We start from the raw sequence: 24,030 nt of genomic DNA, 5'->3' as shown, positions 1-24,030 counted from the left end.
ACGGGCTGTTGGGGTGCTGGTGGGGTTCTGTGTCTGCGGCTCTAGCACCTACTAGGAGACACTGGGATGTCGGCTCCAGGTGCTCAACCTTCTCCAGCCTTCCAAATGACCACAAATCTGCCCCCTGGAAATCAAGGTGACAGAGAAGGATTCCAAGGGAGAAAAAAAAAAAAGCTACGGACACAGAGCAGGGCTGTGGCGGACACAGGCAAGGTCTATGGCAGGCAAATGAGTTGAACTTCTGAAACTTACCTAGAATCTTTGCCTGGAGAAAATGGCCAGAGTATCACTCAGGAAGAGCCTTTCTCCTGGAAGCTCTGTCTTCTGTTGCTTTTCCTCTTTCATGAAACCATTTTTAATATATAGATATTATATATATAATCTATATAAATAGATAGCTTTACTTCATGTAATTTAATACAGTTGAAATTAATAGTTGCTCAAAACAATTAAAAGATGACTTTATGGTGTTTACATTTTGTTAACTATCATGTAATAATTTGAGTTGTTGGAGGGCTTCTGTGCAATTCTATGAATTTTTAAAAATTATTTATTTTGGCCGGCGCTGCGGCTCACTAGGCTAATCCTCCACCTTGCGGCGCCGGCACACCGGGTTCTAGTCCCAGTCGGGGCACTGGATTCTGTCCCGGTTGCCCCTCTTCCAGGCCAGCTCTCTGCTGTGGCCAGGGAGTGCAGTGGAGGATGGCCCAAGTGCTTGGGCCCTGCACCCCATGGGAGACCAGGAGAAGCACCTGGCTCCTGCCATCGGATCAGCGCGGTGCGCCGGCCGCTGCGCGCCGGCCGCAGCGCACCGGCTGCGGCGGCCATTGGAGGGTGAACCAATGGCAAAAGGAAGACCTTTCTCTCTGTCTCTCTCTCTCACTGTCCACTCTGCCTGTCAAAAAAAAAATTATTTATTTTTATTTGGAAGCCACAAACAGAGAAAGAAGGAGAGAGATCGAGATCTTCCATCCATTGGTTCACTCTCCAAATGCCCACAGTGGCTGGGGCTGGGGCTGGGTCAGGCTGATTCCAGCAGTCAGGGAGGGACTCAGCCCAGGTCTTCCACGTGGGTGGCAGGGACCCAAGGACCTGAGTCATTACTGCTGCCTGCCAGGGTGTGACTATCAGGAGTGTAGCTGGGGCTTGAAGCCAGAGCTCTGTGCAGTGCTGTGACTTTCAGCACATGTGTAATTATTACCATCATGCAACAGTACCCCCTAACCCTTCCTTATTCCATTCCTTTACAGCCACGCCCTTCCCTTTCTCATACCCCCTGACAGTCACCAATCTGCTCCTTGTCACTACAGTGTTGATCACTTTGCCACGTGCTATAAGTGTAACGTCTTCAGAATGCTTGTTTCACTCATCTTGATGCCCTGGAGACCCACTCAGCTGGTTGTGAGTATTGCTAGCCCACTTGTTTCCACTGCCGACTGATTCCACATTGGATGGAGGCCCCACAGCTTATCCTTTCATCTTCGGAAGGGCATTTGGGTGGTTCCAGTGTGGAGTAATTATTAACAACGTTGTCATAAATCACTGTCTATACTTGTTTGTACTTACAGTTTTAAACTCTGGATTCATCAATGGTTATTTGGTTTTAATCCTTAGAATAACCGATCTTGGTGCTGGCGTTGTGGTGTAGCAGGCGAAGCCACCATCTGTGAAGTCATCATCCCAAATAGGCACCAGTTCAGTCCTGTCTACTCCATTTCTGATCCAGCTCTCTGCTAATGCGCCTGAAAAAACAGCAGAAGACAGCCCAAGAGCTTGATCCTCTGCACCCACATTGGAGACCCAGAAGGAGCTCCTGGTTCCTGGCTTCTGCCTGGCCCAGCCATTTGGGGAGTGAGTGAACCAGCGATGGAAGATCTCTCCTTCTCTCTCTCTCCCTCGCTCTGTAACTCTGCCTTTAAAATAAAAAATAAATCTTAGAAAAAAAATCCAGTCTTCTGGATTTGGGTTTATTATTCTATCTCCATGGATTTTTAAAAACCTACACTGGAGGTTCTTGGTGCGCAATCTTCGGGAGAAACTTACATTCTCGTACAAACAACCCAAACGGAGGCTCCTAATTCTTCCTGTTGAGTGAAATCTGTATTTTTAATGTTTTGTTATTTTAAAGATTTATATATTTATTTGAGAGGTACAGCTCAGGCAGAGAAAGGGAGAGACAGAAAGAGAGGTCTTCCATCCACAGGTTCACTCCCCAAATGGTCTCAACAGCCAGAGCTATGCCCATCTGAAGCCAGGAGCCAGGAGCTTCTTCTGGGTCTCCCATGTGGGTGCAGGGCACTTGGTCCATCTTCCAATGCTTTTCCGAGGCCATAGCAGAGAGAGAACTGGATCAGAAGAGGAGCAGCCGGAACTCAAACCAGTGCTCATATTGGATATTTTTGTCTCTGCTTTTAAAATGCAATGCAGAGGGGATGATGTGGTGGTGCAGCAGATTAATTCACTGATTTCAACAACTGCATCCCATATAAGTGTGCAAGTTCCAGTCTGTCTCCTTCATTCCTGGTCCAGTTTCCTGTTAATGCATTCCCTGAGATACCAGATGACGTCTCAAGTACTTGGGCCCCTGCCACCTATGTGGGAGACCTGGATTAAACTCTGAGCTCCTGGATTCAGCCTGGCCCAGTTCTTGCTGATGAAAACATTTGGGGGTGAACCAGCAGATGAGAGATCTCTCTCTCGCTCTCCATTTCAGGTAGTTGAAAATAAATTTTAAAATGAACATTTTAAAAATGTTTAAAAATAAATGTTATGTAGATGATGGTTTTTTTTTTTTACTGTTTTGAATTTAATTTGTAATCTGTTTTTACAGTAGAAGCCCCCCCACTGTTCATACTAGTTTTAGAATTTGGGTGGTATATAAGAATGTGTTTTTAAAATAATTTAAGATGAAGTTGAATTTGAATTTGAGTTCAGGTTGTTTTTAAATATTACAGTATTCCTTTAATGTTTAAGATTATGAACCAGCCATTGTTTGAATACATTTTGACAGGGTCTAACATTTTAGATTAGTGGTTCATAATTTGTGGTCCATGGTCCAGGGGCATCAGCAGCACTTGGAAACTTGTTAAAAATGCGAATATGGGGCCTCCCCCCCAGTACTGCTGACTGAGAAAGTTGTGAATTTTCCTTAAGCGTCCAATTCTGACACGTGTGCAGTCTTGGGAACCACTGCTGTACCTTACGTGGCACAGAAGGAAGACAGCACAGTCTGAGACGTCCCCTAAGAGGACAGTAACTTTCTCCTGCAGTAGGACTCACTGAGAGAACAGCAAGTGTCTGCGACGTCATGGGTCCTGGATCGCCAACGGCATTTATAAGACGGTCATTTTGGTTTCGGGGTGGAGCTATGGAATCAAAACCTCAAATGTACAGGAAACCCTGACTCCTGCCTTGAAACCATCAGTTCATCCACTTCTTGTCTATTTCTATCCTGCCATTTTCCAGGTGCTGTTGGGTGGCGAATGGGGTATACTGAAGATTCCTCTCTTTGATGACTTTGTTCTACAAACCTGTCTTCAATGGGATATTGTTCATTAGCAGTGAAATAAGTGAATTCAGTAGGAGAAGGAAACAGAAAGTCAGTTAGCCTGAATCATCTATCACTGACTATAATGCTAGAGACTATTCATTTTATAGTATAATGAGATCCCACACGTGTATGTAATACTATAGTTATCATTTTACAGATAGCATATTCGTAAATATATGTCAACACACAAAGCAAACACAAACACAACAACCAAAGAGTATGCATACCCATTTTCTGTTATTCTGTCGCCTCTTAGAACAACACTTCTCAATGATAAAATTAAGGCAATTCTTCTGATTCTGGGTCAAAGCTTTTCCAAATAAGGTTAGCTAACATATGATGAATTTGCTAGGTTAAGAAATTCAGAGCAATTCGTGTTCTGTATACAACACAAAATAGCTTAATAGCACATAAAGGCATGTATTTACCTATAAAGAGTGTTCCTAAAATTCTTCCACTTCTTCAAGTTAGCTAAGATTATTTTGGTTGTTGGTTTACTTCAGGTCAAGAAATATCATTTAGCATATAGAATAAAAATTAAGCATTGGCTCCCAATTTCTCTGCACAAACATTTGAACAAAGCCATTACCTTTGACGAATCCTAAGCAGGTTCAGGGTTCCTGCAGGGCTTCGCTTTTATTTCAGGGGAAGGCTGAAACTTCTGTTAACCTCACCACTTCCTTTATCAGAGAAACTGACTCCTTGAGGGCAGGGGGGAAGAAGGCCACTTTGATGCTGCACATCTGCCCGAACCAACCGTCACCCTCTACCAAGCAAGCAGGGCAGCACAGGGGAGCGTGGGGGAGGCTGCGCCCCAGGTGCTGGGGTTTGTTGGTAGAAACAAGAGAGAACAAACAATCTGTGGAGGAAGCTCACAGGGCTTGCGTGTAATTTAAGCTTTCCAGAAGATAATTTCACAGGAACTGTATCAGTGAAAACGGGCAATTTATTCTCAATAGCAGTGGATTCCATGGTGGGTGGGGTGAAATCAGTTTATCTATCTGGTATTAATTCTTCCCTGTGGGACAGAGGCGGGTATAAACAGGATAGCACTTTTCTCCTGCCTGACAGAGGAATAGCTTACAATATGTTGGAAGAGCAAGATAATGTGCCTTAATTATAAAGAATCACAAACCAGGAACATAAAACATGCACTTCAAAGCCCAAAACTTGTTAATCCATTAGGGAAAAAAAAAAGCCAAAATATGAAATCCATTTTTTTTCTTTAAACTTTACTTATCACTTACTAGGCATCTTCAAAAATATCTTTTCATCTATTTGCTTAAAATATTTTTCTGACAAATTAGTATTTTCCCCATTCACTTATCCCTCGTATCTGTTCTTAAGTGGGGGCCATTGGGTCCCATGAAACAACAGCATTACTTCAGATTACCTTACTTAGTAAGTAGAGGTACGAATTTAGACACCCTGGAGTCTTCTACTCCCCCTTATTCTTTTACTTCATTGTGTAATGCATATTGTTAACACTTTCTAAAGGCCAGTGCAAAAGAATTTTATTCCAAAAATTAATTCTATTTTTTTTTCTTTTTTAGTTATCCATGGATAGAGAAAATACTTGTGGCTCAAATCACCATTTTACTACATTTGTAAAAGAAATAGTCATCCATAATTTCATTACGTGTATTTTTATAAGTGCTAATGCTTTCATGGATAAACAGTTCCTATAGAGAGGGTACAAAGCATGCATCATCCCTACTCTGCCATGTATTAAATGAGAACTCACGAAGAGAGGACTGGCTGCACGATGGATGGTTAACACAGCCAGGTAAGTGGGAGGCCGAGGTGGACTTCAAATTTAGATCACCCGAAAGACAAACCCATCCACCTCCCTCCCATGATACCACGACACAGTGTACTCAAGGATGGGTGAAATGGAAACGTGCTAACCAGTGGCATCATCCGTACCCCAAGTGGCAGGCTCATGACAGAGCCGTGATACATGCAAACTCCACGCACTTTGTACAGTTTCTAAAGTTTCATGGTCCTCTCCGTCCTGACCCCACTAGTATCCTTCCCTTCTGATTTCTCCATTTGTGATCTCTTATTAGAATACCTCATTCTGTGTTTTATATGGCTATGATATAGTATAGGGTAATTCAAACTATAAAGAAAAACAGATTTTAAGAATGAAGCATGCGTTGTCCCTCTCTTTAGACGAAAATCCCAAATATGCCACAACAGAGAGTCTGTCACGGCAGCAACCACAACCAGAAATAGGTCAGTAAGAACATCACATAGACACACAAAATCCCTTTCACATGGAAGGAGTTCATGAATACCAGCTAGGATTTACAGTGCAAAACAAAAAAATAAATTATACCCTCAAAAGATAACAACCTTCCCTGTAACTTTCAATCAAAAGTGATCCAAAGATGGACTCAGTAGAATGATATGTATGTAAAAATGTATTTATTTTTTTTTGTTCGTTGGAGAGGCAGAGAGACAGAAGCATAGCGAGTGGGACAGACGGCCAGCGCTTCCATCCACTGGTTCGCTCCACGAATGCCTGCCGCAGGGATGGGACAGGCTGAAGCTGCGAGCTGGGGACCCAGTCTAGTGCTCCCATGCAGGTGGCAGGCACACAATTACTTGAGCAGCTTCCAGGGTGCACATTAGCAGGGAGGTGCAGTCAGCACCTGAGCTGGGATTTGAACCAGTCTGATACGGGACGTGTGCACCTTAGTCACTAGGCCATATGCCCTCCCCAAGAATACTGATTCTTACTCAACACTGTCCCTGTGGCCTCAGTAACTGATACTGGCAGGGCTACAGAAATCTTGGCTGTCTCTATCGACAGGAATTTTTGCCTGGAGAAACAGGGTAATTCAGAGTGCAGAAACAGTAAGCCAAGTGAAGCAGTCCCCACAGTGCAGAACAAATGGTGCTAATGACCTAATCAATAGACAGATAAGTACAGATTTCCACCACAAATGGCCACATGGTTGCTTCCCTAACAAGTTTAGAAAAACATCACATTCCTTTCGCTTAGCTCTTCCCTATTGTCTATTGATGAAGTCCATCAAGACACCTACATGCTGGCTGGCTGTTAATTCAATGTATTAGGTAAGTTCACCAAGAGCTGGAGTAAAATCTATCAGCCGCTTCAAGTTAACAGATCTGGAGCTGTCTCAGGCTTCCAATTCCTTTCCATTTGATCCCTGCTTCTGCCCAAGGATCTAATCAATAAACGATGAAACAAGTGGTATTTCCTTGGCCTTTCTTGAAACATCATGACCAGTCTCTTTTCACAGCTGGCTGGAAACCCTGAAGTGATGTTCTCCAGTGATTTTTAGAAACCTTGGTTTTACATCTCTCTTGCTGGACCCACTGGGGGCAATGCAGTTAACACAAACAGCCTTTTGCTGCTTGCACTCTTTGGTTTTATCTGCAAAGCGCAAGTCGCGGGTCTACCATAATTTTCTTTGAAGTCATTTCTGGTTCTGGGATAACAGTCCCACGTCACTCTTGGAGGGGTGCAGAGACGAGACTCTACATTATCGCTGCACACATCTGGAAGCGAGGCTGACTTACTTTATGTATCAATACCAGAGCCTCAGACTCATTCCAGGTGAATCACATGAGTAGGAAAGGAAGTCCTACTTGCAATTTTGTGTACACAGAGAATTCTCCATTACCCACGCCCATAGCTTCTTTTCAAGGCCTTACTGCACGGCTGGTGTATAAAAGGTTAAGTCCTACTGCCCGTGCACAGAGTATCTCCTAGAAAAAAATGGCCCAGACTCTTCATGTTCACCAGTAAACTTTCCTCACTGCAACACCGGCAGTTAAGTGATTATGATGTACAGTGTGGTTTCACTGATGGATGAACAAAATACCCAAGATAGCAGCCACATCAGGAAAACCTTCTCTGGGAGGGCTTTTAAGGAGTTATTTATAGGATGCCAATGAATTAGCAAACATAGTGACAAGAAGAGGAAGATAAACTGAAAATATGAACACCAGGAAAAATAAATTAATACAAAGCACTTGCTAAACACTTAATTTAGTACTTAAAGCAATCCCACTTTGGAAATGAGGTAGCTGAGGCCTGGAACATTTAACAGGCTGACTAGTGAGTTGGAGACTTGGATCTGAACTCAGGTCAGGGATCCCAGATTCTTTTTCTTAACCAACTATTTCTGATAAGGGCATTTCTAATTATTGCATTTGTATTTTGTAGCATCAGTGCTTATTGGCAAGGCTGAAGGAGGAATTATGAAAAAGTTTTATGAACAGTTCAATAAAATATTGACCCACTGATATTAAGTTAACAGTCATTGAATCATAGATACTGTAAACTGGAAGAGATCTTGGAAACCCTCCTATGTACTTCCGCTGCTTTACAGGCTGCTCTTAAAAGCAAGTTCTTTCTCAGTATTCCAAGCAAGGTGTTTCTTTGAACATGAGCCAGCCAGGTCAGAGGCAATAATGTATCCAGATATTGCTCTGCACCCAACACGTTAACACTTTTTCTCTGCCACTGAAAAGAACTGCATCTCAAAAAAAAAAAAAAAAAAAAAATCCTTCAGTCGACCTACAGATCAAATTCTTTACTTCTGTGTGATTTCCCAACAGAATCATATATAATCACATCTCCCCTTAAACACATCACTATTTTTCATTATCTATTAAGAATTTTCATATTTTTATGCAATAATTTTCCAATTTCCTTTCTCAAACACAAAAGGTGAAAACGAAAAGCAAACTAAAAGAATTATTTTCTTTTGAAAAACCTAGTTTATAATTATAAATAGCATTTTATCATTCTTATATATGTTATTATATATAATGATTTTTTTCTCTGATATAAGCAGGTACCTTGAACTTAGAGCCCTGTTTCATAACCCCAACCTAATGGGAATCAGTATGATAATAATATATATACTAATCATTTATTATATAATTAGTATATCATAGTGGCTCATCCTGGTTCCACGTACATTTGTTTTATGATCCTGTTTTTCTTCTTAAAGAGCTGCTTATTTCGCAGTTTTAAGTCGTGGTCTATTATCAGCCACAGAACTTCTCTCCTCAAACTTGTCAATAGCACTTATGCTTCCATCGTTGTTTTCTGGAAACAATATTGCTTTCAATCTCAGTGTATATTCGAAACTGATTTTCCTAATGAATTTTGTTGGTAAAGAAATATTTTTCCTAAGTTTTCAAAATTAATATTTTTTAATTGTGCAAGATATTGTCTACCTATAACTCTGGATTTTCCTTAAACTCTAAATTGTTCTATTCATTGTTTAAAAAGTTAAAATGCATTAATCTCTCCCAAATGTCTGTAAAATCCTGCACAGCAAGGTTCCTCAAGTATTTAACATGAGACTTAACACACAGGTAAACCCCAACAAACATTTTAAAAAGGAGAATGAATAAACAAATAATGATAGCGGTGTCTGACAGAAGGACATGCCTTGATGACTATCACCCAAGAACTCAGCTAGCTGACTCCTCAATTCAGCTTCATGGAGTTCCCTTCCTTAGATTTGGATACAATGTGCCCTTGACTGTATTTTGCCTGGTTCCTGAGGGTAAACCAGTTGCCTCAGAATCCATCACTTTCTACAAAATCTTCAAGTCTGACAGGGTCTCAGAGGGAAAGAGAATGCATTTCTCTCTTGCTAAATTAAAGATGAATTTTGGTTTTCTTCAGGATATGCATAGATGAGTGGAAGTTCACTCAGTGAACACTAACATAGCATTTTCTAAATTATACGCAGTGAGTTAAGACAGCAAACTCATTTCATTCTTAATCAGCTACATCGCTTCCATTTGAACAAGATTATTGTCATGGATGGCGCTAAAATTCCCTTCTTAATGATCCTGGGTAACATAAATGGTTTCCCATTTAACTCAGGCCAATCCTATCACAGACAGGAGGGAGGGTCTCCTGGAGCATGATGATAGTCACTCTGCCTGAGGCAGGAAGAGTCTGGAAGCCCTGATTAGCAATGTTCTGTTCTCCATCACCCCGCCTTCCTCACCAGCCTACCAGATCGCCTGGTCCCTCCATGTGCTAGGTCCCTGTCACCCCAGCAAGGCCACCTGAGTCACGGGTCCAGGGACGAGGCCTCGCTGCCAGCTCCGGGAACCAGTCAGTTGGCAGTTCTCTGTGCACTTGCCCTTGACCAAGCCCACACTAACCGAGTGCTACCTGAATTCCCTTTTATGCACATGCGTGATCCATGCATTCGGTGTGAGCACACTGAAGTCTGAGAAACATCTCTCTCCCCATAGACCTTCTACTCACTGTCTGGGACCCGAGGGTGAGTCTATGTAAGAACCAGAGTCATCTCGGGTGCAGTTAGAATTCCAAACATACGGACACCTTTTTTTGTTCTTTTACAGAAAGATAAGTTAAATCCTCGTAAGCTGAAACTTCAGGAGAAAAAAAAATTACAACTTTACTGAGAACTGACTCTGAGTCCTGAATATTAGACACATCAAAGGATAAAAGTCAACTTTTAATTCATTACATTAGGATTAGGTGTCTGCCACTTGTGAGCACTGCACCAGGAAAGAATTGCTAGACAGTAAACAAGAGTCTTCTGAGCTCAATAATTTATTTATTTATTTATTGGCCTAGTGTGACTTACTGAAATGACTGTGTGTTTGAACACAGGCATTATGATTCTAGTTGTTATGAAGGGTCTTTCAAAAGTTCATGGAAAATGCATAGTACAAAAATCCCAGGACTGAATTTCAAAACTCTTGTAACAAAAGTACTGTACCTTTTAATTCCATTTTCCATGAACTTTTTGAAATACTCCCCCCATGCACATTTTTTTTTGTATTTCTTATTTTCAAATATTAGAATAGCAAATGACTACAAAGGTATTCTTGTGCACCTTTTCTGAGAAGGATCACTGGACAAATTTCTGTAATGTGCTATCCTACAGAAGATTACGATTTGCTATCCAAATTGTAAGAGAAAATAAAATGCAAACATCAGATGCACTTGGGACTTGAGCCGCTCTCAGCACCTCCTGCACCTCCTGAGCTGAACACTGTGCATAGGTCTCTATTTCCCAATAGAGGAGCCAAGTTTCTAAGCCTCAGTGATGAGACAACTCTTCCCTCCTCCATCCGTGCTCACACAGGCACAGCACTGACTCATTTCAGTAAAATTAGGTGCAGATTCTTCAGGAACAGAGGCCACACCAGCTGCCCTCTCTAGGCAGTTCCCTGTATGTCTGAAGACAGGAACCCGCAGCCTTCTGTGGGAGCGCCACAGAGCCTCCCGTCAGGGCCAAGTCCACGGCTCCATCTCAGAGTAGCAAAATCTCTCTTCCAAGCAGCCTCAAATCTGCTGTTCTGTGGCTTCCATTCACTAGCCCGGGGTTCAAGGTTATTCCTCCACTGGTTATTTCCAATCCCCTCCCACATAATGATTTGAGTGTTTTACCTTTTAGACAGTAGGACTCACAGAATTAAAATGTCCTGGGGAAGTAATGCCTCTGTGTTCACTTTTTAGGCCACTCTGAATGGGGCCATTGCCTTCCATAAGTGACTGGCGGACGATAACGATCATTTATAAGCATCACGATCCTTACACAGTAAACACCTCTGTCATTAGCTACTACCTTGGTTTGGCCTCCGGTATTTCATTGGCAAAAAAAAAAAAAAAAAAAAAAAATCAATCTAGTCCCCAATTTCAATGATCAATGTTTTTTATGAGGTGACGGTGAATGAGAACTCTTTAAAAAAACAAGACATTTTTCTTCACATTTATGTGATAAAATGAAATCTTTTTCTATGGAAAGATGAGGGTCCCTTTTTAGTGAAGAATACTCAGCTGTCTGGTGTTTCATTTCTACTTAAACCTTGTGTGAGACAGGCCCTTTGCACCACCAGACAAATATGAAAATGGAAGAGGAATTAACCAAACCGCTGAAGTCACATAACTAGTAAATTGTCTAGAGTGGACTGGTGTGATGACACAGTTTTACATGCAGAATGATGAGGCACAGAGAGATTTAGAGTCTTGATGAAAAAGACCCGGAAGTTAAACACCAGGACCAAACGCCGATTTGGGTAGTAAATTACATATTTATGGAGCAAAGTTACGAAGATGTAAGATCCACCACAGTTAGGCTTTATTTTCCTAGACCATAATCCCAAGTGTGCATCTCTGTCACCTGCAGGATCTCCTGGAGCGAGCCCATGTGCCCCCTGGACACCGTTTTCCTTCATGGCACACAGCTCCGCGATTCCCATTCACAGGAACTCCTGCCCTTGGTGCGCAACCTCTCCGTTAGTTTCAATCATTGATTTTCGTAATGCATATTCTCAGAGACTTTTTGAGGACCCCTTGTATGCATGGTTTTCAAAAAATTTTGCACCAAAATAAAATTTTCAATTTTATTCTCTGCAGCCCTTTTGTAGTGTGCCTGCATATCATCTCACAAATAAAGCAGATATTATGATCACTTGTGGAATAAAATAATTTCCCTCATGGAGGAATATTTACATTTCCCCTAGAAGATGTATTAGTTTTTGCAATATATAAATCTCTTACATTAACTTTGTATACTCTTCCACCTCTTAATGCTGAGAAAAACACTAAAAATCTATGTCATCCGCGGATCTGGGTAAAGATGATGATTATAATAATATAATTATAGATTAAGGTGTGCAGTTCAGTCTTAACAACCCCATGGGAAAACAGAGCCTGCAGTGTGTACCTGCAAGATGACTTCATGCTGCATTATATAGCCTGTTGGTTATTATGTAAAAATTTATGGGTTAGAGAAACAGCTTAATCTTCATAAAGAACATATATTGTGACCAAAGTTAAATTGGCAAAGAGGTAAATAAAAATGAGGAATCATTAACACAGCTCATTATTTGCTGTGAGATTTTTGTATGTAGTGCAATGTCAGTTGTTTGACAATTTCAAGTAATCTTACAACACCAGAATTGCTAAGTAAATTTAAAATAAATAAATATGGAAACATAAAACTAATTTAAGAAGGTTCGTTCGGTTGGTACCATAGGCCAGATAAAAGGAGCAGGAACAGAGATATGACTTCAGAAGCCTAACAATTAATTTGGCAGAATTTAATATCAATTTTAATGCAACTATATGCGATACTGGCTTATATGATTTGACAGTAAAATTTAATCTTCTTTTAAGAAAATAAAATTCCATTTTATAACCAAAAGAATTCTCATTCATTCGCAAAGCAGTTTTAAAGAGGCAATGCGTTCAGCTTTCAAGTGCTGCAGAGATGTTGATTCTGCCCCATGCTCATATGCAATCTAGTTGTTTACAGTTCAACAGCTCTTTGATGATTAAATTAAATCAGAAGCCAGCAACCCTGGGATTTCCACCAAAGTCACAAAGGTATTAACAAGGAAAATGCTAAGAAAAGCATGTCAATGCGTATTTTCTCATCCATAAATTTAAGAACTTCATATGAGAATCTCAGCTTGTGGTTTTAAAAACATACAGAATGCTGCAAAAATAATGACTATATAGCAAAACCTAGTTTGGTAGCTTCTTATTGTCCCATTGAGTCGACAGGCAAATAAATGTTGAACAATTCTGAGCAGTCGCTGGATTTCAGCAAGTTAACAAATCCTTCCTTCACCTCTGTTCACAGTGGCTTGACTCTTCTAGATCTGTGTGACAGCCGTGAGATCCCCTCAAAGCACCTTGAGATACTGAACAAACAGATGACAGCTGGGACTTCCAGGGATACTTGATTTGGACTCATAGAACTGTAAAACTTTCAAAAAATGATGTCGAATTTTGTTCTTTAAGTATGTTGTAATATTTTACCTCAAATATTGATGTTGACTCTCAATTTCTACTAGATCAAAACCCTTCTACGTGCATTAACTTTTCCCTTTAAAGTATGGTTCCATGGACCAGACTGTGTTGAAGCAGTTTGGCTTGGCAATTAGAAGGATGTCCAAGTATCTTAAAATCATCCCTCATCCCTCTAACTTCTGTTTACCAAGAGGTAATTCTTCTTATCACTGGTATTTTTGTAAAGGAGCAACCAGCCAACGAAACACACAAATGTAAAAGAATGCTTATTGATTACTGAATTCTAGCACTAAATTTGTTTGTGGAGTCACTGAGTTTTTTTTTTTGTTGTTGTTGTTTTGGGATGGCCCTCTGACAAGGAGTTATGTCCTAGTTTGTGTGGGTATCAGAGAAACAAGATTGGGTAGACAAGCTTTGTGAATCTCAGAGAAAAAGATCCAGAAAAAAAATTCAATTGCATTTTACATCATGTGATTCTGCACAGAAATATTACCCACAATGAGGCAAATAAACCTCTACAAAATTTGCAGAAATGTTTCAAATTAAGTGCCATAATTGTCTGCGTTTGCTAAAAATCTTGAATCTTTTCTTTAAAACCAATATGTACTTGCAGTTATCTTAAACCTAGTGTTGATATTTACAGAATTGATATTTTTATTAACAAAATAAGAATATTACATGTGTTATCCAAAATGGATTGCTAACTTAGCAAGCGCTGTGAAATGTGAGAATGTGGTAATCCGTGTGTTTTAAGAAGGGAGAAGGAAATGCTTTTTCTAATGCTGGATAGAAAACCAATTTAAAGTTTTTCCAAGGTGAGATGAATTTATGACTGGAGTAATTATGAATATATGCCTTGTGTGGAAAAATATAGGAGTAATTCTTTAGTATTTTCATAGCATCACAATTGAAATTTTTGTTCTAGTAGATATCACTTGACTATAAAACATAAGAAACCTAATAAACTTGTCAAATTAATGTGTATCTTAAGCAGAGGTTATAAAAACTGCCCGAAGATATTTCCGTGGGAAAAGTATGTAGAGGAATTTAAGGCACTGATCTGCTGTGACCCAGATGGTCATTGACATTGGCTCCACCTGGAGATGCTGGCTCTGTGCTGGCAGCCAGAGCAGGGGAGCAAGGTCTAATGCTGAGGGCTCAGCATGGGGGTGGAGTGCCACTTTCCTAGTCAAGCAGCCCCTTTGTTTTCCCAATATCCCCTCATTTGTCCCCATATAATTACTTCCATTCACTCTTTGGTTTGCATACCTAGCTATTTCTCAAGGCACATTTATGCCCTGAGAATTTTAGGGACAAGTAAATTAAAATGATAGATGGACATTTTATACCTTAAGAAAATATCACCAGACTGCAGAGGATTTTGAGACCACAGGGTAAAAATGTTACCAAATATTTAAAAACCCTACTGAATCAACTTGATACTCTGTCTCAAACCCCATATTATTTATCAAGCATATTATGTATACAATTTGGATACTTCATATCTCAGCTCCAATCTAGCCCTCAGAGAAATTCAATGTCTGTAATGTAAATAAAATATTAAATACTTCAATAGCTATGGCCAAGATTAATACAAGATGAGCAGAATTAATTTAAATTATAGGACTGAGGCACTGAAAAATCAATTTATTACGACTTGGCACTGAAACGTCTTAAAAAAAGCTAACAATCAGAAGAAAAGGCACTCAGAAAAAACAAATCCAGTCACAGAAACATCTCCCTCAGGCTCCCTTTTCTATCTTCAGTCTTCGTTATTCTATAACTGCTTAAAACTCATTTATCCTATTAAATATTCAACGTTACCAGTGAAAAATGAAAGAAAGAAAAGTCCACAGAAATGTAGCACTTCTGGATCTATACATTTCCTATACAAATAAATAAATAAAAAAAATAAATAAAGACCCTTTGTCTAAAGAGAGGAAGTACATGTCGACAAGTTTATGATCGCTGACTTACAACATGCTCAGAACTTCCCGGTGACAATCAGGACTTCTTAAGGAAACCGATACTTTTTATGATTAGAGATTCACAAATTCCTAAACACGCTACCACCGCGTGGCACCAGTTAGAATGGTGTCAGTACTTACCATTTGAAGAAGCAGCTTGCACCGTGCACGTCACTTTTAAGCCCCACATATTCCTTCTAACCTCGCCGCAAAGCAGACCTGAAGCAATGGTTAATTCACAGCTTCTAATCTCATGGGCTTGAAGCTGTCTCTTCCTAAGGAGGACTCCCCACCACACTCACTCTGGGCTATGTTGTACATTGTGTCTTCACTGTCTCACTCACCCCACACTCTACTCATGGAGCTTATCATTATCCTGCCCACAGGCAAAATACACATTGAATTCCGATGAGCGCACCCACTGATTTCAGATGCTTGGAAAAGGTATCGGCTTTGTGATCCAAATGATGTCCACTAAGGTCAGTATGACAGCAAGCATGGGCTGCTTTCCTCTCCAGAATGCGAACATACCAAAAACATCACGGTAACTCCTTGGGATGTATCTCCCTTAGGAGTTTATTTTGAGGATCGCTTTGCATAAAAATTGACAAAATCTAAATCAACTCTGCACACTGTTTTAGTATCTTCATTTAAAATAATTACATGACTCACATCTCCATTTAATACAAACTGCTCACTTTCTGTTACGTTTACTAATTTTGAGACTACTTGGGCATTTTGTCTAATTAGCTTCATGTGGAACAAAGAAATAACCTGATTATAGTACGTCGTTGACTATGAAAATGAGCTACCTTTCTGATTAAATAGTCTCACTTCCTGCCTCGACAGGTGTTCTCCATATTTTCAAACATTGCAGATCGGCGGCTTCTTGTACTTCCCACGCCATAACATCCAGACTCCATGCCCCTCTTGGTAACATTCCAAAAGTTATCAGTGATGTCTCTTCTATGTATATTTGAAAAATATGCAACCTTTAATAAAACAATCTATGGTGTGTACCTCAGAGTTAAGGAAGGAAAACCAAAATATTCTATAAATTTCAACCAAAATGTCCTGCTTCACTTAGCTGCCACAATTCTATACCAAGATTCCAAGTTCATAAAAGAATGGAACAATTTACAAAGCATAGCTTCACGTAATCATAGTATCTTAGAACCATGCTAGTTATTCCATCCCCAAAGTGTTTTACAAGCTCCCAACCCTTTGCGGGGACAATATTTTAAGAATTTAGATTATTTCTGTACTTCTCACCTCCCGAGAATCTGATAGCTTGTATCAAAAACAGTACCAATGCAGGAACTTCCTGATCAGTCTCTCCTTCAAGTTTTAAGGAACTCAAATTATCAAGTCTTCTTTCTAAGAACTAACGAGAGGTTTTTGAAAACACATGAAACTCTTCTTATAATTCTCTCATTAAAATCAACTGATTCCCATCAATGCATTATATTAGGACCTAATCGAAATTACCATATCCAGAAGTCATTCTTCACCTTTCCAAAAATCCACCCTGCATATCCACAACCACGCACTCTTCTGTCTTTCCTCATGGTTCTCTTGCTGAGCGAGGTGCTCGCTCCTTCATTAAATAGCATTAAAAATAGGCTGCAGAGTCCCCAGCGGAACCTGGCTCTGACAGGGCTAATTCCACAGTTCTCAAGGCAACCACTCTCAACTGGGATCTAAGAGGGAAAGTCACTGGGAGACCAACAAATTGCAATGCTAATGGCACACACCAACCTGTCTCCTCTGTGCTGAATCTTAGGAAAGAAAAGTGTAGTGAAATTAAGTCACTGAGGAACTGAAAGTCACTTTCTGGAACTGTGTAAGTTTCTTTACATATGCCTTACCCAAACAAAGCACTCTGTTAAATAGGGCATTCATCAAGGGTAACTTAGTTATTTTACTTATCACATAACATGAAACAGTGAGTTAAGACAAGTATACACAGCAGTTTATACATCTTAAAAATTGTGTTTCAGCCAAATCATAATAGCATTGAAAAGCAGAAATTATAAGAGATCATTGCTTTGTATCTTTGTAATGATAAGTATATTCCTCAAAGAATATCCCTAAACTCAATCTCCAAGAAATTAAAAAAAAAATCTGCTAATCAATCCGATAAAAGTAAAATGAATATGATGATGGAAATAGAGGTTTAAACAGAAATACATACCTTGACAACCCACATGGACTGAGAAGAGTGTAGAATCTCTCACATGGGCTCCACATTGGGAATGCAGTGTCAAGACACTACATTCCTTGACTCCGAACAAAACATAGCCAGACCTGTCTGCTACCATATGGCTGTCTTTCAGGAGAATGTCAGTAAGGACAATCTCACTAAGATATGGAAGCCCCAGAGTAACACACAGAGAAGGAGCATTTATTTTAAGGTGTGTGTCTCTCGAAGGGTTTCTGACTTTTACCAAAGGAAACCGGCTCCCTTTCATCTACATTTCAGTTCACTTGCAACAATCATAGCAGTTTTGATCTTCAAAGTGGATGAAGAAGGTGTGGGAATCATTTAGATGTATTCTGCCATTGGAGCAAAATCTCTCGTACAGGTGCTTTTCAACTTCGGGGAATGTCACTGCAGCTTAGGGAGGCTGAGGTGTCATATCAATGGACTTAAAAAGTCAGACACGTACACCGAGCACCTACAATCTAGACAGCCACAGCCTCCACCAGGCTCGCGCTGCACTTCCCAGCTTCCCTTTCCTAGACCTTTCAATGCCTTCTTCTATTTGCCTTGTAGATGCGGACTCTGCTTCCCACGGTATCTTTAGAAGGGGATGAAGTACCGCACAGGGGAGTGGCTGACAGCAGTCACAACTCTGGGTTCTATCGCTCAGCATCTCGTGAGTCAAGTCTTCTTCCCAGGAAACTTTCTAAACACCTGCCTCCTTCAGTTCTGCGGCTGCCTCTATAGTCTGAGACTGCCATGAAGCACTGCTCCGGCATGTGAGAACAACATGGCACATCTTTCCATTTTTATCCTCGCCTCCCCACCACCCACCTCTCAGGACCCAGGCCCCCAGTCCTGCCTGGACAGCAAACGCTGACTGTAGCTGTCTCGCAAACGAAGTCAGATCATTCCAAACTTTCTTCCCCGGAGCCCCCTAGGTCTGTCCGGCTGTCTGATGGAGAGCACAGCCCTTCCCATCCCCTTCCAGCGCTCCTCTCTGTCTCATTGGAATCCTCCCCTCCCTTCAGCGAACGCACAAACACGGTGCACACCTAACACAGCAGCTTCCACACACACAGACGAGGAGCACGCCGAAACAAAAGCACAGCTCCAGGGTAGAAAGAAAGGGCGGAAAAACACTCACGGAGGCGTGCAGCGTTCACGTCGGAAGCCCCGCGGCTTACCTCGGGGGACCGCGGCGCTGCCCCGGCGTCCTGACGCCTGGATGGGTGTGATGTCGCTCTGTGGCTTTGATTTCTATTACTGTTTCTCGGTGATCGATGTGGCTCGATTTTGGCTAGTTTGGCTTTGGGCTTGGCTTTTTTTTTTTTTTTTTCTTTTGGTTTCGATCGATTTATTTAACTGCCCGCTAAGACGCCCTCTGCGGAGCAGGCTGGGGTCTCCGCACCGCGGCGGCAGACAAGGCTGCGGCGCCCGAGCTGGCTGCGGCTGCCCGCCCCGCGGCCCCCGCGGCCCCCGCTGCCGGTGCCCGCTCGCAGGGCGCCGAGGCCAGCGCTCCGCCGCCCCGGCCCTGCCTCGCGTCCGCTCGTCCGTCGGTCCGGCCGCCTGTCCCTCTCGGTCCCGCCGGACCTCGCTCGCCTGCGCGCTACTCTGTCGCCCGCGGCCGGTCCGCGCGTCGATCTCTCGGTCCCACCAGCACGGTTAGGTCCCTGTTGCAGCCCCGTGCCCCTGGCCGGCTCCCCTCGGTCAGAGGGAGGCGTTGGGAGGGAGGCTGCCCGCGAGTGCGCCTCTCCCTCTCCCTCTCCCTCTCTCTCTCTCTCTCTCTCTGTGTGCGCGCGCGTGTGCCTGCCTGCCTGCTCTCGCTCTCTCTCTCTCTCTCTCTGCGTCCTGGTCCCCCTCTCAGCCTGACAGCTCCCACCTGTCCGCCGCGCAGCCCGCCCCACCCGCGCCGGCCAGCCTCTCAGCTTCGATCATCCCCTGGGCCCCGCGTCCGCTTCCTGACAGCCTCCGCCGTCGGCCCCGCCGCCCGTGCGCGCCCTCCCACGCGGCTGGCACTGCCCCCCGGGGGCGGCGCCCCGCCGCTCCCCGCAGCCCCGGGTGCGTCCGCTCCCCGCCCGTGCGTGTGGCACGTGGCGCCGCAGCCGCCGGGGCCGGCCGCCCGGAGTCCGCGACCCGCCGCGCCCGGGAGTCCGGGGCTTCGGCCACAGGGCGCGGCCGGAGCCGGCCCAGCCGCGGGCCGGGCGCTCGCGCTGCCACCCGTTTCCCCGGCCGCGTTGCGCCAGCCCCCGAGGCTGGAGACAAAGCGCACGGACCACGCGCGGCGGCGTGAGCGTCATTAATCACTGAGAAAGCTGGCACGGTGCCCCCTGCCCCGCCACGCCGCCTCCCTGCGCCCCGCCGCCCCCCGAGCCCCAGCCCCCAGCCTACCGCTCCTGCCAGGCGCCCCCTCGGCTCCCGGGACACTTGGCGAAGCCCGGCTCGGAGCCCTTGGCGCGGCGCGCGCCGTGTCCAGGCCAACTCTGCCGAGACAAGCCCCCAAGAATAGCACCTCGCTCGTCCCGGATGAATCGGTAGCCTGTAGCATCGGCGCTCTCGGAGATCCTCGGCTTGGAGCGCGCTCCCAAGTCCGGGCGCACAGCGCCAAGCGCACGCCCGGTGGGCGGCTGCCCAGACCTCTGCCCACCCGAGCGCGGGTTTCCAATCACCCAGGTGTCGCAGAAACCCTGGCGGGGAAGGGAACTTGGGGCAGGCAGCAGAGCTGACACCCGAAGAAATAAAAGCGTGGATTCTCCCGGTTGTTCTGGACATGTACTATATTTATTGTCTGTAATTCTGATTTTTTTTTTCATTGTCTCGGGGCACACACTAAAAAAAAAAAAAAAAAAAAAAAAAAAAAAAAGCACCGTGGTGGAGGATTGTGAATAAATTTCCGGAATACCGCCCACTCCTCCTGAGTGACTGGTGACTGCTCAGCCGACTTTTCCAACATTATAGGTCATCAGCCAAGATACACTGCCCTAGCTTTCTGCCCCCAGCTGAGAGCAAGGCATTTGATTCTGGGCGTCTCTGCTAGGTTGTTATTAATGTGCAGCAAAATTATAGTTGTACACTCCTGCGTGCAATTGTCAAAAGCTCGTTCTGACGGTAGCCAGCGATTCAGCTAGATGCGTAGACACTGAATAACTCGGAGCTGGTGCGGTGACCGCCCCATCCCACAATAGATCGAAGAAGAGCAAATCAACTTTACCAGCTGCAGTTGGTGACCCCGCGAATAGGCAGCACACGGCTAGCAAAAACCTTGTCGGCAAATCGCCCGTGTCCTTCCAACTTATTGACACCCACCCCTAACGACAGAGAGAGTGACAGATTTCTGAGGAGAGGGGTCTGCCACATTGTTACAGATATGTCATCTCTGCAGACAGCTCTGGCTGTGTTCACGTGGGCTGGGATATTGATTCTCAATCTCAAACAAACGATATTAGCACTTCTAGAAAACCCTCTAAAAATAGAAGAAGGTTACACTGGCCCTTGATGAATAGATAATTATTTTCCAACTATAAGAAACCGTCTCCCTTGAGGTTCAGCTCTTGCTGGAATAGGAGGAAATGTGCTGTGTGAGGTTTCCAGCAGACCAAACTGAAAGAACTCAGGACTGTCGCCGTGGTCTGCCGTCCATCATTGCCATTCCATCATGGACATAACGGTGTTGACGAGTGTTTCCAGTCGTAGAATTCCAGGGAAATCTATAAAAAGCGTTTCTAATGGCATTCCCTTTACTTCATCTCAAGCCATGGTCTGAAAAACCTACTTTGCTGTGGGGGGAATTATGCCACTTGGTGCTGTGTCATAAATTCAAAGCTGAGCCCACGTGGGAAGAGGGGTCATATATTTGATTTCTATTCTGGACAGGGTGCTACCTGAACCTCTTCTAAATGGATGGACCTATTAGCAGGATGGACCTATTAGCTTGCTGTTAACTCAAAAGCTACATCATATCAGGTTTGACTCTGAGAGTTCACGGCAATAATTCAAGTCAATCCTATGAACTGGGTTAGAAATGATAGCCCTTGAGTTGAGGGGAGGGGAGGAGCGCTCAGTACTTTCAGGATAATTCCAGAGACTCTGTAAGACAACAGAACAGAATCTTTTTGTGTCTTAACCCTGTAGATGGATTTGATGCCAAAAATTATTCAAATATCTTATGGTTTCTGAATTTGGTAAAAAAAAAAAAACTTTGCTTCAACCACATTTTCTTTTTACATCATATTTTGTCAGCACATTGGGAACTTGAGAAAGCTCAAGTTTATTTGAGGCCTTGTAGATAATTAACATTTCAGCTACCCAATTTAAAAATTTTGTGTCCCAATGTGGGCCCGAATCCTACTCTTGGGACTATTAGGCAGGCAGTGAGCAGTAAGTGAACCTTCTAGGCATTCATAAAGTGTTTGCATTCCCTGGAACAATTTGAAAGTTACCATTCTTTCAGTCCTTGGCATGTCAACCGCCCCTAAACAAATTAAAACTGTCTTTCTTCTTAAGCCTCTGGTGACAGATTCATAACGTCACTTGCAGTTGTGTCTAGGCAGCAAAGCCATTGTAACTTTAGGGATGGGAGGCGTGGTGGGGCGAGGAGGCGGTGATACTCTCCCTCTTGGTCTGGGCATTGCTGTGGCTCCTTTGGCATCTTGTTAGAGACGAAGGAGCGCACATGTAACCAGGTAACCCCAGCTTGGGGAGTTGAGCTCACTACACACTGGCAAACATCTAAGACTGTTGACAAGCTCCTCTAAAACACATACTCTCCACGGACAGTAAATTAGTGCCCTTTAATGAAGTTCCCAAATTGGATTTTCAGAATAAGGCAGATTACTAAAAGAGCCCAGCCACCTTTCATAAGCACCTTTCAGCTGAAGCGAGAAGTAGAATTTCCGTGCTGTTGAACTTCCATCATCCCTCAACAATTAGGCTGCAGGGAACTTCTCTTTAGGGCATACTCCCTCGCCACCACAAAGGCCCACAAATTCCCCGGAGAAACTTCTCATATGCCCTGTTTCCAACAAAACAGTCTAGGTCTATTAAGCACCAATCTTGCTTTAAAGCTTTACAAATATGTACAGAAAGGCTGGGGGAAGAGAGGGGGAAAATCAGAGAGAAAAATGAAACCCACGATTACCGTTTCAACCAGAGAAGTTGAGAACCCCATTCTTATTTTGTGCTAAGCCAAAATAGCTCTAAAGCACATTTCAGAACATCAACAAAGAACGTTACATCACGTATGCATCTGAGCATGAAGAAATGTCACGATCAAAAACAAAGAGGACTTGGGAGACTAGAAACCAAATGTTCTGATGGCACCGGTCCCTTGACTGCAGCGATTTCTCCTCTGGTGTCGACTGCGCACAGTAAGCATCTGAGAAAAATGTTCTGCATGCACCCTTGGAGTGCTCACAGGCGGCCCGCAAATGAACACTGGCCTGCGTGTACACAGGCAATGTTTTGCTGGAAATACAAAGCTAGAAAACCTCCTCAAAAATGAACGGGGTGTAGCATTTCCATGGAGCTGTATCTGAATCAGAGGAAGGGAAATTAAAAAAAAAAAGCTACAGAGAGGGCTAAGAAATCTGTCACTGAAAGACTGGAACATGAAAAGACAAGAAGGGTGCTGATGCATGTCTTTCCGGCATCCCTTGGGGTAGATGTCCTTCACTCAACCCATCCTTAGTATGTGTTTTGCTGGTGTTCCCCTGGCCCTCAGTGAGCTGTGCTTCCTCTTCTGCCCGCATTGCACCCGGGGCCCCAGGGCCTTGGCATGGCCGAGCAGATGCAGCAGTGTTTCCTCCCACGGAGCAGGAGAGGAGGCAGAACGCCAGCCTCATCCCTCTCACTGGGTACAGGCCATCACTCCCCACCCAAGACCTGCTCACGGGGCTCCCGTTCTTCCACGGACCCTGCAAAAGGTAAAGGTGCTTGTGATTTTTTTTAAAAACCCAGCCTCAGAAATGAAGCAGAATTGTTAGGAGCACGTGTGGAGAAAGCAGAGGTAAGCATTGGGTCCTGAGACACAAGGCCACAGCACACAACCCAACATTTGCCAGCCCACTGTCTGTGATCCTGTCTCTTCTGTTCTTGTATCACAGGACACTGTCCCCTCATGCTGGTGGACGAAGGTTTTACGGTTACTCAGAACTTGGAATAATATAGTTGACTTCTCAACCATGAGATGACATTAGAAGGTCTATTAGCTGTGAGAATAAAATAGCTTTCATCAATCTGCAATGAGATATAGGACATTTACATTTTAAATTCTTCATACTTTTAAGTGTGTGTGTGTGTGCGCGTGTGTAGTTAAGAGACAAAACATCCCCACAATATTAATATTTCAAAAGAGTACTAGATCTTCTTGGAAATCCAATCAAGCATCTGAAAAAATAATACTACATGAAAGTACAAATTTTTCTCCAAAACTACTCTTTAAAGTAAATTTATTTTTCTCATCTCAAAATAAATGCATGCTTGCAAAAAAATAGAGACTTATCGTAAAAAA

At 43.3% G+C, this 24,030-nt stretch overlaps 1 protein-coding gene across 42 annotated transcripts in view; it reads right to left on the bottom strand.

Moving 5' to 3' along the window:
- Nucleotides 1-20,202, bottom strand: part of ARPP21 (cAMP regulated phosphoprotein 21) — a 163,663-nt gene extending 143,461 nt beyond the window's left edge. For 25 of the 42 annotated variants that reach the window (XR_011388247.1, XR_011388244.1, XR_011388249.1 and 22 more), the window contains exon 1: nt 19,914-20,202. The gene's annotated coding sequence lies outside the window, so the exon portion shown is untranslated. Of the gene's footprint in view, nt 1-18,669; nt 19,751-19,913 lie in introns of those variants that run through there. The other 17 variants (XR_011388245.1, XR_011388255.1, XR_011388252.1 and 14 more) reach the window with 2 other exon arrangements.
- Nucleotides 20,203-24,030: the final 3,828 nt, after the last annotated feature.

This window comes from Oryctolagus cuniculus, chromosome 4, assembly GCF_964237555.1.
Source record: "Oryctolagus cuniculus chromosome 4, mOryCun1.1, whole genome shotgun sequence".
Taxonomy (NCBI): Eukaryota; Metazoa; Chordata; class Mammalia; order Lagomorpha; family Leporidae; genus Oryctolagus; species Oryctolagus cuniculus.
The sequence above is the reverse complement of the archived record's forward strand: the minus strand, read 5'-3'. Positions and strand labels throughout refer to the sequence as shown.